This window comes from Alexandromys fortis, unplaced genomic scaffold, assembly GCF_014885135.2.
Source record: "Alexandromys fortis isolate MF-2015 unplaced genomic scaffold, M_Fortis_MF-2015_v1.1 scaffold_65, whole genome shotgun sequence".
NCBI lineage: Eukaryota > Metazoa > Chordata > Mammalia > Rodentia > Cricetidae > Alexandromys > Alexandromys fortis.
In genome coordinates, this window is record NW_026067986.1 from 4,446,950 (window position 1) to 4,463,859 (window position 16,910).

Sequence of the window (16,910 nt, forward strand, 5' to 3'; positions counted from 1 at the left end):
GAGGTCCTTTATACTGAGCATCAAATCAACCTAAGTAAGGTAGATGACAACAAGAAACTATGGGTAGGCCTCCGTAAAACTGATCAAGAGGGAAAACCATTGAACATAGATGGTTGTATTCGTGTAATGGTTGAGGGCTATGGCAAAGAATCCCAAGCTAAACATATTCCCAAAGAGTACTTTAGAAGCAAGAAATGAACATAAAAAAAAATGGCCCATTAAAGCAGAAAAGGAATCAGATGCTTAACACTAAGTGTGTATCCCCAAATTTCACGTTTTGAAGCTTAATCACAAAGTCTGCTGCATTTAGAAGCGGGGCTTTTAAAACAGGCATAGTGGCACATACCTTTAACCCCAGTACTCAGGAGGCAGAGACAAGCAGGGTTCCAAGTCAGCCTGGTCTACAGAATAAGTTCCAGAACAGTCAGGACTATACAGGAAAATCCCGTTTCAAACAAACAAAATAGAAATTATGTTTGTAAGAGCTGATTAAGCCAAGGCAGTGAAATTCTCATGAATGGGCTTAGTGCCGTTGCAATAGGTATCCCAGAAGGCTCCTTGACTTCTGCGGTGTTAGGGAATAGCGAAAAGACACCCATGTGTGTCAAGAAGCTGGCCCTCACCACACAATGGATCTGGCTGAGCGCTGACTTGGGCTTGCCAGTTTAAAGGACTGTAAGAAATCAAATTTCTTGTTTATAAGTACCGAGACTGTGCTACCCTGCTATGGAAACCCAAATGGAATGTGTTACCAAAAGAAACCAAAATGTTTCATATGTCTATTTCTTCCTAAGATCCCTCTTAGCTGCAGGATCAGGCAATTCCAGGAAGAAATTAAAAATCAGACAATAAAAAACAAAATACTTAAAGCAAAGCAGATTTATATTGCCACTTCAGGCCTGAATAAAAACAACATAGGCCTTTTTGTTTTTTTTTTTTTTAAATGTATCTGGGTGTTTTGTCTACTTGTGTCTCTATGTACCACAAGGCTGCAGTGCCTGCAGAGGCCAGAAGAACACATTGGATCATTTAGAACTGGCGTTACAGATGGTTGTGGGTACCATGTGGATGCCGGGAACCGAATGCTGGTCCTCTGCCAAGTCAACAAAAGCTCTTAACCACCGAGCCCTCTCTCCAGCCCCAAGTACAGGACTTTTTGATCAGTCTGGAGAATTGGGAGATGGTGATGTTTAAATAAGATGGGGCAGCTCTTGTTACTGTCCAATCTTCATGGCGTGGGAATTGAAGAGAAACCCAGAATAATAAATGAAGCAGGAGTCCAGAACCAGGCTGACCCAGAACAGCATTTCTCTGAGGTGGCACAAGGGAGGATGGAGAGGAGCTATGAGTTACCATTTGGGGGCTGATTCTTCCAGAATTTGGCTTTCGAGAATAAAACTAAATAATCTAATGACCCGTCACCTACGATGCTCTTAACTGCGGGCTCAGAGAGTAGTTAAAATTAGTGCTAATTTTTCATCACTTTAGCTTCAGGTGGGAAACCATGCCTCTTAACCTTTGCATCTTGTCACCCTTAATGCCAGAGGACCCTTCCAACAGGGAGGTGCAGCAGAGTGACGCTATCCCTACCCCTCACAATGACGTCTGTTTTATTGTTCGCTAAACCCTTCACCTAGCACCCCGTGTATTAGAGGTATATGTCAACCCAATAAAGTCCCATCTTTGATTTTCTCCATTCTTTGTCTGGTCCCTGTGTTCCCACACTAACTTGAAAATATTGTCTGGAAAATGATTCTTTTATTGTCACTGATCATTTGGAGCCAAAATGCTTGGCTTGCTTTGGCTCACGTGTATCTAGCTGGTCTGTCACGTCACACAGATCAACGGATGTTTCGGGAGGCGTGGAGATAGCAGGCTGCCTGTGGCTCAGAATTCAAGCAGGAATGCCTACAGTGTGGTAGGGGCAGAGGACACACATGCTTTTCTAACCCGCTGTGCCTCCGAGGTATGGCGGTGACTGTACAATTCACTTGAGTAAATGTCTCCAGCTTGACTTCAGTGCGCCCTTAGCTAAGGCCCCAATTAACACATAAAATCTTGGCGTTTCCTAGTGTCTTTTGCTGCAAAGTAAGTAATGAGAAAATTAGTAGATGATGGGGGTCTCCAAGAGGAGGCAAGAGTTCCAGTGGCCGGAGCTAGAACAATCTGAACAGCCCAATGTTTATTTTACCAAATAAAATCAAAGTATAGCCAGGCGGTGGTGGCGCACGCCTTTAATCCCAGCACTGGGAAGCAGAGGCAGGCAGAGCTCTGTGAGTTCAAGGACAGCCTGGTCTCCAGAGTTTGTGCCACTGGGATAGCCAGAGCTACACAGAGGAACCCTGTCTCAAAAAAACAAAAACAAAAACAAAAAAAAACCAAAAACAAAAAAAAAAAAACAAAGGATGTACTCCAATTCATAATGTACCTTATGAAGTATAATTAATGTTGTATTAGTGTATGTTAGCGTGGGAGCTGGGTATGGGCTCTATGTGAACTCTGTACGACTTTCTCAACTTTTCTGTAAATATGAAACTAATAAAGTATATTGAGAATAAACGGAAGCATTCATGTAGAAAAATAAGAACCCAAGCAGACCATGTGACAAAGCCAGCCAATCAATGTAATGATGATTGAAAGGGGACCCAGGCCATTAATTATAATCCATAGCAGCTATGAAAATGAGCATCATTCGAACACAATTCCCTGACTCCGAGCCCAAGCATCACAGCAAGAATAAAGGCAGCTGTGTAGACAGCGACCAATGGGAGAACATCCGATGTGGAAACCGCTGTCCCACTGAGCAACATATTGTGCTACAAAGGGGAATTCTGAAATTTTGTATTAAAAGCAAATAGTTTTTGTTTACCTTCGTTTTGTGTTTAGGAACGAGAGAACTAAGATGTAGCTCGGTTAGCAGACTGCTTGCCCAGCAAGCGTAAGGCCCCAGGTTCAGCGCCTAACTATGCATAAATCAGGCACAAGGACAAGCACCTGTAATCCAGAGAGTTGGCGCACGGAGGCAGGAGGACCAGGAGTTCAGAGTCATGGATACATAAAGCCTGAGAGCAGCTCAGGCCACATGGGAGATGCAGGGGAATAAAAAGAACAGCTGTAAGAAAGGGAGAGAATTATGATTGATGCAAAACACCTTGGGAAGGAGGTCTCACTCACGAAAGAGAAAAGAGACGGAAAGCCCATTCCGTAGTGCTGGGCCAAGAATGGCCTCTGGCCTGTTTAGCTTATTCACTTTTTAAAATAAACATTTTTGTAGTGGCATTTCAATCGTGTTTTAATAAATAAAGACAGCCTGCAGATCTGAGAGTAAAACAGTCCCACTGGTCAGCCTTGCAGACCAGGTTATGGTGACGCAAACGGTTAATCCCAGTAGCCACAATGACACACACCTTTAATCCCAGTAGCCACACTAGTTGCCGTAGAAATCGGGTGGTGCATACCTTTAATTCCAGTCCTAGAAAGGAATATAAGACGGCGGGGCGGGGAGGGGCAACTCGCAGACAGTCTCCTTCTGAGATTCTGGGAGGCAGGATTGCCGTTTCAGACTGAGGTCAAGGCAAGAGCCAGTGGCTGGCTGTTTTGCTTTTCAGATCTTCAGGTTGAACCCCAATTTTCTGACCCAGAGTTTTTTATTAATTGTGCATTATTTTTCTTTAAACTTTATTATTAAAAATTCCCAATAAAAATAAAAGCACACCCTGAAATTAGCCAGATCCGAAGAGCTTGGTGAGCTTCCATACAGCCAGAGTGGCCATTAGGAATGCAAGCTGTGGAGTTTCACGTTGGATCCCAGACTTTCACAATCACGATACCTGCGAAGACACCAAAGTCTCTAAAACCACGGCCTGCCTCCTTTGGAGTGAGCAGAGGGAGGAGGAGAGGTGATGCCCACTGTGGGCAAGGACGTGGAACAGGAGCACAGTCTGGACTGCTAAGCAGAGTGTAAGCTCACTGAGCCTCTCTGTGAAACTGGCGGTGTGGTCTAAACCCAGACCCTGTAGAGATCTGAGCAGCCATCTTACTATACGCACAGAAATGAATGCTTTTACAGGCTGTCCCCAAATAAGAGCCAAAGAATGCCTATAGCACTCGGTTGATAAAACTGGAAATAATGAAGTGCCCGTCCACAGCAGGATAAATGGAACGTGATTCGATGACTTCATCGAACTGTCCCATAGAGATGAAAAAGAATCAATTACCAGGACAGCAAGGGCGAATTTCACAAAGTTCAACATCAAAAGCAGAGATTCCAGCACAATCCCATTGATGTCAAGTCTAAAACAGGAGCCTGTGAAGACTGAAGCCAATTAGTGGCTGCCTTGGGCATAACGACTGTGGGAAGGACACCGGGGAAGCTTCACCAGTGGGATGGTGGGATATACACATCTTTAAATTTTATCGACTGTACACTTAAAATATGAACACATTTTACATTTAGTTAAAAAAAGAATAATCTTCTAAAAGTGATAGAAGAAGGAGAAGAAAAAAGAAGGAGAAGAAAGAAGAAGAAGAAGAGGAGGAGGAGGAGGAGGAGGGAGAAGAAGAAGGAAGAGGAGGGTAAAGGAGGAGGAGGATGAAGGAGGAGGAGAAGCATGGCCTTGAACACCTGACAAGTCTAATTCCACATCCTGGTGCTATCACTTGTGTGTGGATAGGCGTGTGTTGTGTTCAGGTTCATGTGTGTGTTGGGGTGCCTGTGTGCATACGTATGTTTGCACGTGGACGCCAGCAGGTAATCATGAGTGGTGTTCCTCAGGTGCTGGCCACCTTTTTGGAGAAAATGTCTCAAACTAACCAGGCACTTGCCAAAGCAGACTCAGCTGGCCGGCCAGTGAGCCCCAGGGATGAGCTTGCCTCCCAAAGCACTGGGATTATAAGTGCATGCTGTTACACTGTGGCCTTTTTGTTTGGGTTCTGGGGATCAAACTTGGGTCCTGGTTCTTAAACATAGTAGCCAGGCTTAGCTATTATCATTATATGACCTCAGGCAACCTCACGAACCCATGCCTTGGGTTTTAGTTTGTAAATCGGGTCTACATCCTTTCTCCTAACCCGCTCTTTGTGTTGAGGCAGTGCGCATGCATGGTGCTGTCTGGTGCTTGGGAAATACTTTGTAGATGCTACTTCTCATTATCTCTCTGTCCCAGCAGGCCAGTCTCATGGTTCCTACATTTTGTCATTGGGAGACTATCAGATGCCATCCCTGATTTTAGGGACCGGTGATTGACTTACTCTGATCTAAAATGTGATCCATCCTGCCCTAGATTGGGTGATGAAACCACCTACTTCCTCAGCTCCCTTCAGGAACTTCTAGAAGTGATCTGCCCATCCATCTGTCCATTCTTCCACCCATCCATCCAAGGAACACACACTGGGCTGCTGTTTTCTTTCAGGTACCATGGTGTGTGCTTGGGAAACGGCCGCGTAAAGTAGCCAGATGCTGGTGTGGGACTCCCTTTGGGGAGTTTACAGCCTCCGAGGGAGGACAGACAATCTTGAGCTGTCCGAGTGATGACTAAGTGTGACTTTTAAAAGGTTCCATAAAGAAAAAGAAGCAGCACTGGAGAGAAGAAGAAGAAAAAAAAAAAACCACCTCTCTGAGGATGCCAAACTGAGGATGGGAACGGGAGGGGGAAGATCAGAGGGAAAGCTTCTGCTGCATCCTATCATTGCCGTCCCATAAACATCCCAAATAATTACAGAGCGCGCATGAAAGGCAGAGTCTCTTCCAGGGATCTTCTTTCTCATGGAGACGGAGCGCTGGGACACCCTGCTTCCTTCCCCTTTGACCCGACAGCCAGTTAAGTAGGTTCCCTTAGACTGATGTGAGTCTCTTGTGTAATGAGTTTGGAGCCAGGACACGGCGAGAAGGAGAATGTGAGAACACGTGACCTGCGTGTAGAGTGTACTACGGAGTGCTAAGGGCGTGAGATTGGTAGCCTGAACTGAAAAAAAAAAAAAAATCTGTGTCCATTGATTGGCTCCGTGATTCCAGACAGGTGAGTGAGCCTGAATTTCCCTAAATGAGACTACTTTACAATCTAAGCTCCAAGGATTAATAAAATGGCATATACATTTCGTCTTGTGCAAGAAAGTACGGCCAACTTTTCTTACTTTATTACAGAGGTGTTATCCCTTTGTCGTTTTGTTTGTCTAGTCTTGATCTGGAAATGCGGGTTCTGGAGGACAGGCAGACTCCCTTGACTCCTGGCTCCCGATTCTAGTGTACGCTTGATACCATTAGCTCCAAGGTCCATCGGCCCTGATCTACCGAATCCTCACTCACGAACACTCAGGCGGTCTAGGATGGGAGACGCCAGTGAGTCTGGCCTAGCCAGTAGAGACTCTATGATCACTAAGGGACCAAGTCTTAGGACTTCCGGTTTAACACAGCTGCGTGTGAGAGAGCTGCGCGTTTCCCCCTTGCTTGCCATCTGCTGACAAATTATGCTTTCTTTCCCCCCACCCCCCTGCCCGTGGCTGCTGCGTCATAGGACCCCCTAGTCTGATTCAGGAAAGGATGACAGTGGGGGAAGGGAAGTGGCCCTGAAGTCTCGCCCTGGATTACCCCTTCCTTGGGTGTAGCCCCACAGTGCCTGCGCGATCATCGGCTCCAGCCCTCGCCTCAATGGGGATCTCATCTCCTCGTTCTTTTCTCGTCTGTGGAATGGGATAATGCTAGCCTTGCTTGCGGTCATGCTAGAGTTACCAGGGCTGAGCTAAAACACTACCCACGGAAGCTGTCCAGTAACTCTAAAGCGTGGCCATTAATACTGATTTACCCTGTGCCACAGCCAACCTGCATGGCTGGCCCTAGAAGCTCTTATACCCGCTCTGGGGCTCTGCTACTCAGTGGAGATTTTTATAGGTCAAATAGGTAATGGGGAATGTCTCAAAAGAACTGTCTAATTTTGTTTGCCTAGAGCAGCCTTCTTAGAGGCCGACTCATAGTGCTGAAATCTCGAGGTTCCAAAGAGTAAAATAATGAAGTACTAAACAAAACAGGCCTATTCTGATCGTTTCTATGGCTGAAAATATGTACGTGATGCTGCCTAGGTTAAAGTGAGCAACGCTTACCGAAGTAATGGGAACAGGTCAAAACCATCTTTGCCATTTCCTGTTCTTAGCAGGCAGAGAAGACAGGCAGACACCGTGGGTGAGAGACAGGAAGACGTAAAGCCCCACGATTTTATGCCTGTGCAGCTTCAAGTACATCGAGATAAGAAGCCACACACTGCTCAGAGCGCTCGTGGTTAGCAAGATGCACCCGTAATTTGAGTGTGCAAGAAGCAGGTTATCATTGCTCATTATAAGAGCCTGTTCTTCAATATGTCAACCTGTTCTCGAGTTACGCTGTCTTACATCTTTCTGTTGCGTTGGGTACTGTACCCACGCCTGTCTTGTGAAGACACAGGGATGCCCCCCAACCTCAGACTCAACAATCAAAGTACACAAAACGAGAAAGAAAAATCAATGTTTGCTTCCCTGGTTATGTTTTTTTTCTAAATTATTTCATGACTTCAGAGAATCTTTCCTCTTCCATATTGTTTCAGTTTCAAGCAGCGTTTCTGCGTCCAGAAAAAGATGCTGTTCTCAGCCAAAATGGACTTAAACCCCTAACAGTTAGAGTTAGGATGAACTGGAAACATCTGTAGGACCCAATCAGCCTGCACACTCGCCACCCTTAATGTGTAACAGGAAGGTAATTTGGATTTAAAAAAACAACTTTAAAATATACTTGCAAAATTACAGAAATCAGAACCATTCCTGGCCCAAGCAGCCCAAACGGAGTGGTATTTTACATTATATAAATAAGAAGAAAGAAACCTAATAGGAGCCAGGTCCTGGATCCTTTCGAGATACTTCACTACCTTTGAACTCCAGTATGGTTCTCACGACACTCTTACGCACTCTATAAAGTGAGATTCTCTCAGACATTTCTGTTTTGGTTGGCTCAGAGAGGCTGGAGGGACTTGAAGAGATTTCTGATGCACTAAGCATATGGCATGGCGTCACCGGCTGCTCGCCTCAGAGCCTCTTGCTCCTTTATAGGAGCTGCGTAGCTGAGCAGTAACAACCAAAGTCTTACACTCTGCTGGTTACGAGTTGGATCATGGTTCCAAAGTCTGGGTAAAAGTTCATTGCGGGAGTAGGACGCCAGCATCTCCTTTTTCAACTCTGAAAATGTAAATGTTTTAATTTGCTTAAGCAGTTTTTTATTTTTGTTGGCAGATAAAGGACTAAAGGTCAGGGTATGTTTATTTTGTTTTCTTTTAAAAAAAAATTAATGACTTCTTTATGGAATCTCAGGAAGGCCGATGGATATAAACAGGATCAAGATCTGTATACACAGTTGCTTGTAGGATCGGTCAGAGTTCTTGAGCATCTCTGGATGAGCGAAATTTAAGAATATTAAAATGGGCATCCGAACAGGAGAGCCAGGATCAGGATGAATAGCTATGAACAGTGTCCAAAGTCCTGTTTGCAGATGTTGTAAGTACAGATTCCGCCACTCCCAAACATGGGACTCCAAGCTGCAGTGTGTAACACAGATGCCTCTCAGAGTGAACACAGATGGGGCCTCCCAGAGCCTTTGCTTCTGAGATCTGATATCTTTGCCACCCCTCCTGCCATCTCAGAGTCGGTCACAACTGATGTGGGATTCCCCTCTGTATGCAGTGAATATGACTGGTTAATAAAGAAACTGTCTTGAGCCCGTGATAGGGTAGAACGGAGCTGGGTGGGGAAGACCAAGCTGAATGCTGGGAGAAAGAAGGGCGGAGTCAGGGAGAAGCCACGGAGCCCCTCTGGAGCCAGATGGAACTTTAGCCAGTAAGCCACAGCCATGTGACAATACACAGATTAATAGAAATGGGTTAAATTAATATGTAAGAGCTAGCCAATAGAAGCTAGAGCTAATGGGTCAAGCAGTGATTTTTTGCTGGAAGCTCCGAAGTATCCTGAGATACTGATGAAGAAGGAAAGGAGATCAACACGTTAGCATCATTATGAAACCAGTTTTGACACTGGTGTCTCTGAAAGGGTCTTGGCGTTTCTTCATAGTTCTAGAGCAGCTAGGTGGAAGATGCCCCTTATAATTGGAACCAGATGGGGTCTATCAAATCAGAGCACACAGCGCAATGAAGATACCTTCATTCCTGTCATGATTTTTGCACAGAGGTGGGCAGGATTGAGTCTCCACCAAGTTATTAAAATGATCATGTTTTGAATAGGTAGGAAAACCAAGAGCTGGAGACTATTGCTCAGTTTATTGAGCTTTATTTCACTCTCTCCTTTAATTTGGAGAAGGATTACTTCCACCTTTAGTTTCAGGTACTGTAGTTTTCCTATGTGGATGCCTTAAGAAATGGTAGACAAGTTATTTTAAGCAAGCCATTAAAAAAAGCTACAGATTCCTAGAATTATCGCAAATGTAGGATAGAGGTCCTACATGCTGGTGACCAGTTTCCCCTATGGCAGGGCACATTTATCACATCTAGCGCATTAACACAAACTCGCAGTTATCAGCCACGGCACAGTGCTTGTTCAGAGTCTCATTTTCCCACTGCAGGTTCCCACGCAGGATGTCACATTCAATCCAGTCCCCACAGCACTTCAGACCCTCCTTACCTATGACTGAGTATCATACGTCCCTCAGGTTTGATGGCTTTAGCTGTCCTGAGGGCCATCACTCAGGTGTATTACAGAGTACTCTCTGGTCGGGGCTACGGATGTTAAGGGGGAAGGCACGAGAGACATGCCCTAGTCAGCGACCCAGACACGGACACAGGTTATCGTCTTGACTACACAAGCGTTCCTGACTTTGAAACTTCCTGGGCTTGAACTGTTATTGCTGCGCTGCTCTCTCTCCCCCACCGTGTCTGTCGGGAAGAAAGTCATGGACAGACAGGACTTAGCTAAGCAGTGAGAAGTTCTACCTTCTGCCTGGAAGATATCGCTTCTCTATTGCTGTTTATTGGTTCACTTACTCATTTGAGTTATTATCAGTCCAGGAATAAGTATCTCTTACTCAGACGTGTTGCTCAAAGTCCCCGGCCTTGGTCACTTAGCCTGTGGACACACCCTACACGCCCCACATTGTGTGATGGCCCTTGTCTGTCTACACGGCTTTTCTAGACTCCATGCTAGCTTAGGCCCACATTTTACCACTGTGCTCTACAGAACCAGCCACACCCATAAGGAGCTTTGGTTCCTTTGACTTGAGCATGTAAGACCAGAATACTTGTTGCTTGTTGGGCATATTATTTTTAGGCATTCCTGGATGACATTCCAAGGAGAGACACGCACATCGTTGAAGTGCGTGCGCATCAATGAACATTTAGAGAGGTAAGCATCTATCTACATGAAGATAACCACGAATTCACACAGATGTGTCGGATTCATTGCTGCAGGGGATGTGCTAACCCCCATCTCTTACATTTTTATACTGTTACAATATTATTTTAGTAATTGAAAATGGTAGGTTTGAGAAATAGCCAAAGCATGAGGAGAGTGGGAATTCCAGGGATCCTTGTGAATGATTGGTTTGCAGTGGTGGGGACGGAGCCTGGGGTCTCCCACCCATTAGGCCAGCATTGCGCACCAGCTCTGCTCACAACACCAAGGAGATTAGGCACCCCGGAAGTTGTGCTTCTGTGTCAGTAGCTACAGTTAGCAGAGATCTGTAACAGGAATGCCACATGTTTGTCCCGGCTGCCCAGAACAGGAATAACCACAAAGAAACTATACTCATTAAAACACTGCTTGGCCCATTAGCTCTAGCTTCTTATTGGCTAACTCTTATATTAATTTAACCCATTTCTATTCATCTGTATATCGCCACATGGTCGTGGCTTACCGGCAAAGATTCAGCATGTCTGACTCTGGCGGATCCAAGGTGTCTTGCTCTGACTCTGCCTCCTTTCTCCCAGCATGCCATTTAGTACCCCCCCATGCCTAGCTCTTTTCCCTTATAGCTCTGCTAAAGGCCCAAAGCAGTTCCTTTATTAACCAACAAAAGCAACACATAGACAGAAGGACCTCCTACACAAGAGATCCATAGATAAAGGCCATGCAGCCGAGATGGGGTTGGAGCCTGGATTCATGGGTAACTACTTTAGTTACGTGGGTAGAAAGGACTCCTCTAGTTCATTATCTTCAAAGAGGGAAAGTGTAGCACTTTAATTCATGAGAATGTGTGAGTGGCTCAGGGAATTAACACAAGCTCCACATTTAGAATCGCCTGGCTCATTATTTGTGAGTTGTTGTTATTTATACAGTGGGGCAAGTGTATTATTATCTCCATTTTACAGATGAAAATAGAGAGGCACAGACATTTTCTGTCTTGCTCGAGGCTTCCCAGCTGGTAAATTAGAGAGACACTCTGCCATCCACTGTGACCTTTCAAGGGCTGCTGCCCATGTCTGAGCTTGCTTCTCTTTCTACAAAAATAGCGTTATGAATGGCTGCCCTCTGCGTCTCAGAGTAGAATACGCCACTGAAAAGATCTTCATGTCAGCGATACCATGACAACGGTGTCAAAGGTCTCAGTGAGTAGAGGACCTTTCTCAATACTTGTGGTATTGCCTTAAAGCAGATGAGACAGAGGTTCCTCCTAAAAAGGTAGCTCTTCCCCAGCTCTCCTCGTTACTGCCTGTTGTATGAAAACACAGTGAAGGAAGCTTAGGTATTGTTCTCCTGCTCTACTCTCCAACAGTGCATGCATTGGGAAAGTGAACAGAAGATCTGCTGGGGAGAGCCGGTAGGATAGTTTAGCTTCCCAAATCAAGTTGATAACAATCCACTCCCCCACGTTTCCTGCCTTGCTCCGCTCCTATCTGCTTCCCTTAAATCCTGGTCCTAATTCCTTTATCTCACGTAGCCCCTCACCCCCAGGCTTCACCATTTATTGAGTCTAGAGATTCATGTTGATTGTGGCCCATCAACCAGGCAAATCCCCAAAGCAATCCTCCTCTCTGCCCTCTCCCTCCCCAGGGATTGACTTCTCTGCGTGGTCTTCACGCTAGCCATCTCTCCTGGCTTTCGGATGTGTATTCGAGTTGCCCTGTCTGTCTCCGTCCTTGGACGGTCACAGGTGCAGTCAATGGACCAGGCAGCTATGGTCCCTTCTCTGCAGGGAGCCTGTGGACCTTCGGAATCTCTCACCAGGTGATGGAAGCCCTGCTTGATCAGGCTAGGCATTGTCTGGCCGTCATAGTCACATTGAAATCTTACAGCGGTAGCTGTTCCTTTTATTCCCCTTTTAATTGCAAGAAAACCGAGGACTTTCCAAAGTCACAGAAGGAACTGACAGATAAGGCCACAGCCCGAATCGTGTCATATAGACATCCTCTTTCTTTCTCACCCTTCTCGCTGGGCCGGGGTGTTCAAGGCTGGGCCGTTGGGCCGGCAGCTCTTTGCTCTGCTGCCATTTGTCTAAGTCTTTTGGTTTGCAAATAGAAGTCTCTGATGCTCAACACTAAACAAAGTGTGGCCGACAGCTGAGAAATGACAGCTGCAGAGAGAGAGAGAGAGAGAGAGAGAGAGAGAGAGAGAGAGAGAGAGAGAGAGAGAGAGGGGCGGGGANAGAGAGAGATGTGGCCGGATGCTCTGGGGGTGGGTGGGATGCATGCATGGTCAGGTGACTCCCTGAAGAGGAAACTGTGACAGACAGGCTGAGGTAAGAGGCGCCATGAGGTTCAGTCACCCAGGCCTCCAACCACAGTGTAAGCAGGTACCAAGGCATTTGCTTTTCTTTGCCCACAGCATTTGATCAATTGTCCAAACAAATTTGATTTCTTTGATTCCCCCCTCCCCCCTGGAGTGTATATCTGACAAAAGAACAACAAACTATCCTAGATTAAGAAGCAGGAGACAGGCCGGGCGGTGGTGGCGCACGCCTTTAATCCCAGCACTCGGGAGGCAGAGGCAGGCGGATCTCTGTGAGTTCGAGATCAGCCTGGTCTACAAGAGCTAGTGCCAGGACAGGCTCCAAAACCACAGAGAAACCCTGTCTCGAAAAAAAAAAGAAGAAGAAGAAGCAGGAGACATAGGGCCAGGCTATATTGTTTGATAACACAGTGCTTGCACAAGGCCCCGAGTCCGAGCTTCAACACTACAGACTGTAACATAATGAAAATAAACAAAACTACTACCTAAGCATCTGTTCAGGTACAGGCTAACGATGAGTGTAGGCTTGAGAGCGAGCCTATAACTTCTCTCGTTCCATTTTCTTTCTTTACTTTCTAAACCAAGGAAACTGGGCTAGTAGTGATATTTGAAATTCCAAACTTTTCTGGTTCTATGACTTACTGAAAGCTTGTAATGTCTCCAACAATGAATTAGGGCAATCTGAGCTTTAGACCAATTACAAGAGTACGTTTCCAGAATTGTAGACCTGGGCAGTAAAGTGGCCACCAGCATGGGTCGATGCAGCCCTCGAAATATGGTGAGTGGGGCTGAACTTTCTTTTTAGTTCTCCTTACTTAAATTTAATTAAGAAATGTTTACTATGCTCATTTATTTTAAAAATTAATATATTCAAAATCACTTACCCATGTGGATCTATTTTATCCTGTGGTAAATATTATGAGCTATAAACACATTTAGTGGTTGAACTGGAAAGAGCTATTGGATGTAAATTCAAAGATAATATAAAAAGGAAACAAATGTCCCAATAAAGTCAGGCGGTGGTGGTGCACGCCTTTAATCGCAGAACTTGGGAGGCAGAGACAGTTGAATGTCTGTGAGTTCGAGGTCAGCCTGGTCTACAGAGCAAGTTTCAGGACAGGCTCCAAAAGCTACAGAGAAACCCTGTCTCAAAAAGCCAAAAAGAAAAAAAAATCTGATAATTCGTTCCACATGGAAATGATAATACTTTAGTTATACTAAAAATAAATCGTATCAAAATTAACAGAATTTATTTTTTTTTAAGATGGCTATTAGAACTCTTAGAATTACTAATGTGTATGGTATTTCTTTCAGAAGGCTCAGCCAGTTTTCCCCTGTAAACTGTAGTGGGTGGCTGCTTTGGCATAATGGCCCGAGTCTGACATGAATTGCGTCTCAGTTTGAGGAAGTCACCTGACTCACCCTGAGTCACTCTTCTTTGCCAGGAAGACTTGCCCCAATTACTTTTGCTAACAGGGTCTAGGAGAGTCAGGAGGTTTGAATCGGTGTCTGCAGCATGAGGGGCCTTCGCATTTGGGATGTGCATAAGTGGCGTGGCTAAAAGACACTCTGATGTCTTCATCTGACACCTGAAAGAGGCATCCCTTGCCTTCAGAGAGTGAGTGTTCGGAGGCCTGGGCTCCATCCAGCGTGAGTTCCTCTGTTGGGTGGAAGTTTACGCCACGCCTCTACAGAAGTGGTTGACTCCTCTTGTGTTCTGGCTGCCTTCAATCTGGCCTCAAATGTCTGGACTATTTGGCTGTGGATAGTTTGATGTCATCTTGACACAAGCTAGAGTCATTCTGGAAGAGGGACACTCATTTGAGAAAATGCTTCCCCCAGATTGGCCTAGGATCCATTTCCTTGATGGATGACAGGTGTGGGGAGGGCCCAGATCGCCTTGGGTGGTACCACTTCTGGGCAGGTGGGCCTGGGTGCTATAACAGAGCCAACCGAGCAAGCCATGAGAGAGCAGGCTACTGAGAAGCATTCCTCAATGGCTTCCCCACCAGGTCCTGCTTCCAGCTTCCTGCCCTGACTTTCTTCAGTGATGAACTATGATATGGAAGTCTAAGATGAAATAGACCCTCTCCTCCCTGCTTCTGGTCATGGCATTTGATCATAGTAATAGAAAACCAATTAAGACAACAGTCAAGAGTGTTTTTGTTTTCCTCTATTCACATAGATTGAACTCTAGGCCCTTAATATTTAAATACTGGTAGGCGTTGTGGGTATCTTTTAAGGAGGATGTGACAGGAATTGGAGTTTGAAGGCTTCTCTCTGCAAAACACTATCCTCCTCTCTCTCTGGAGGTATTGAACGGAGATCAGGGAGAATTCCTTTCTCTGGTCAATACATAACAATTGGCCTGTTTGGACCAGGGAAGGTAGCTTTTCCTGGTATTGTGGACAGAGTGGGCATGATCAGAGCAGGACAGTGAACATTTTGGACATGGGCACACTTAACTAGAGTGGCCAGGAAAAACCACCTGCTCCTAGTCCACATGCGAGTTCTAAGCTGTGAGGACAACTGTGTTATTTTGCAAGGGTTGCTCCGACAGATACCAGAGTGAGTAGCTTACCCAACAGAAACTGGCCCTTCCCACAGTCTGGAGTGAGCGCTGGGTCAAGGTGCCAGATTGAGGGTCTTCTGAGGGGTCTCCCCTTGGCTCACGGATGGCTACCTTCTTATGGTATCTTTCCATGATTGTCCCTGGGTCTGCGCTGTGAGCATATCTCTTCTAATCAGGAGACCAGCCATACTATATCAAGATCCTCTCATGTGACCTCATCTTACTACGACTGCCTATTTAAAGATAACACCTTCCAAATACAGCCCGATTTTAACGTTGATATAAGGTGCAAATGAATTGGGAGAATTCATTCATTCAATCTATGACCACCGCCATGCCTGCTGGTCAGTGGTGTTCAAGGATATCAGGGCCAAGGCTACAACAGCAGAATGACCACCACACTACACGAGGATTTCCTCTTCGAATGAATAACAATAAGAACATACATGGCCCTGAGTGCATTGAATTCCCGATTGTCTTCAGAGACCACAGATGGTACAGGGCTCTCCTCAGAATAAGATATTCCTTGTTACTTAAATCACAGTACCAGAGACCAAGTGAATGCAACTGAATGTAGCTGAGTGTCTTTGGAAGAGCACAAGTCTGGCATCAGGAACAGGGTTATGGAACTGTAATGGTTAGGTTTGTTTGTTTGTTTGCTTGTTTTGATTTGATTTGATTTGACCTAGAATCCCCTAAGACACAACGAAGACTTCTGATTGCTGGAGAAGGCAGCCTGCTTACCGTTCAACAGTAAACGGAATGGAAGAAGACGGCGGTGGAGAAGCTGGTGGTCTATGGATAGTGGCGGCAGAGAAATGACTCTTTGGTTAAGATATCTAACTCCAGCTCCATGGGGGAGGAAGGTGCACCACATCCAGCCTCCCCTGACACCTGTACTCATGTGCGCCATACCCTTCACATACAAAGGATTAAAAGTAAAAGGTGTTTGTTGAGGTGGTGGTGTTGGGAATGGGCTAGGGAGATGTCTCGGTAGAAATGTTTGCCTTGCCACCACATTACCCTCAGCTCAGTTGCCCATGTAAGAAGCCGGACACAATGGCGCCTGAATGTGTCACCTGTAATCCCAGTGCTGGGAAAGTGGAGACAGGTGGATGGATCCCCAGAGATCGCTGGCCTAGTCTGTAGAACTGATTCAGGGGGAGACTGTCTCAAAAGCAAGGTGGAGAGTTAACGAGGAGGCCTCTGTCTTCCTTACTCAGGCACACAGATGCACACAGCCCCACATAAGCACACAAACACACCCCAACACATACAAAGGTGACAACTGAGGCACTGTCGAGATGACAAGGGTAGAGTTACACACATGTATACACCAGAAACCACCACAAAGAACCCTCCGAGGGTACTGCCTCCGGCTTTGATGCTGAGACTTTCCTGAAAGAAAAGATGGGACAGTTTCATTGGTCTGTGGACACCTGACAAATCTATTTCAGTGTGTGACTTTGTTTCCACCCTAACATTAGGCTTTCCTGACCAAAAATGCGATATTCTCAATTAGACAAAGCTTAGAGATTCAATACGCTATGCTGAGGCCCGTATAAATAACAACAGATTTCATGAAATGGCCAAGATGCCTGAAATGTATCTGTCTTAGGATGTTTGGAAAAGCAAACGGGGGGGGGGGGGG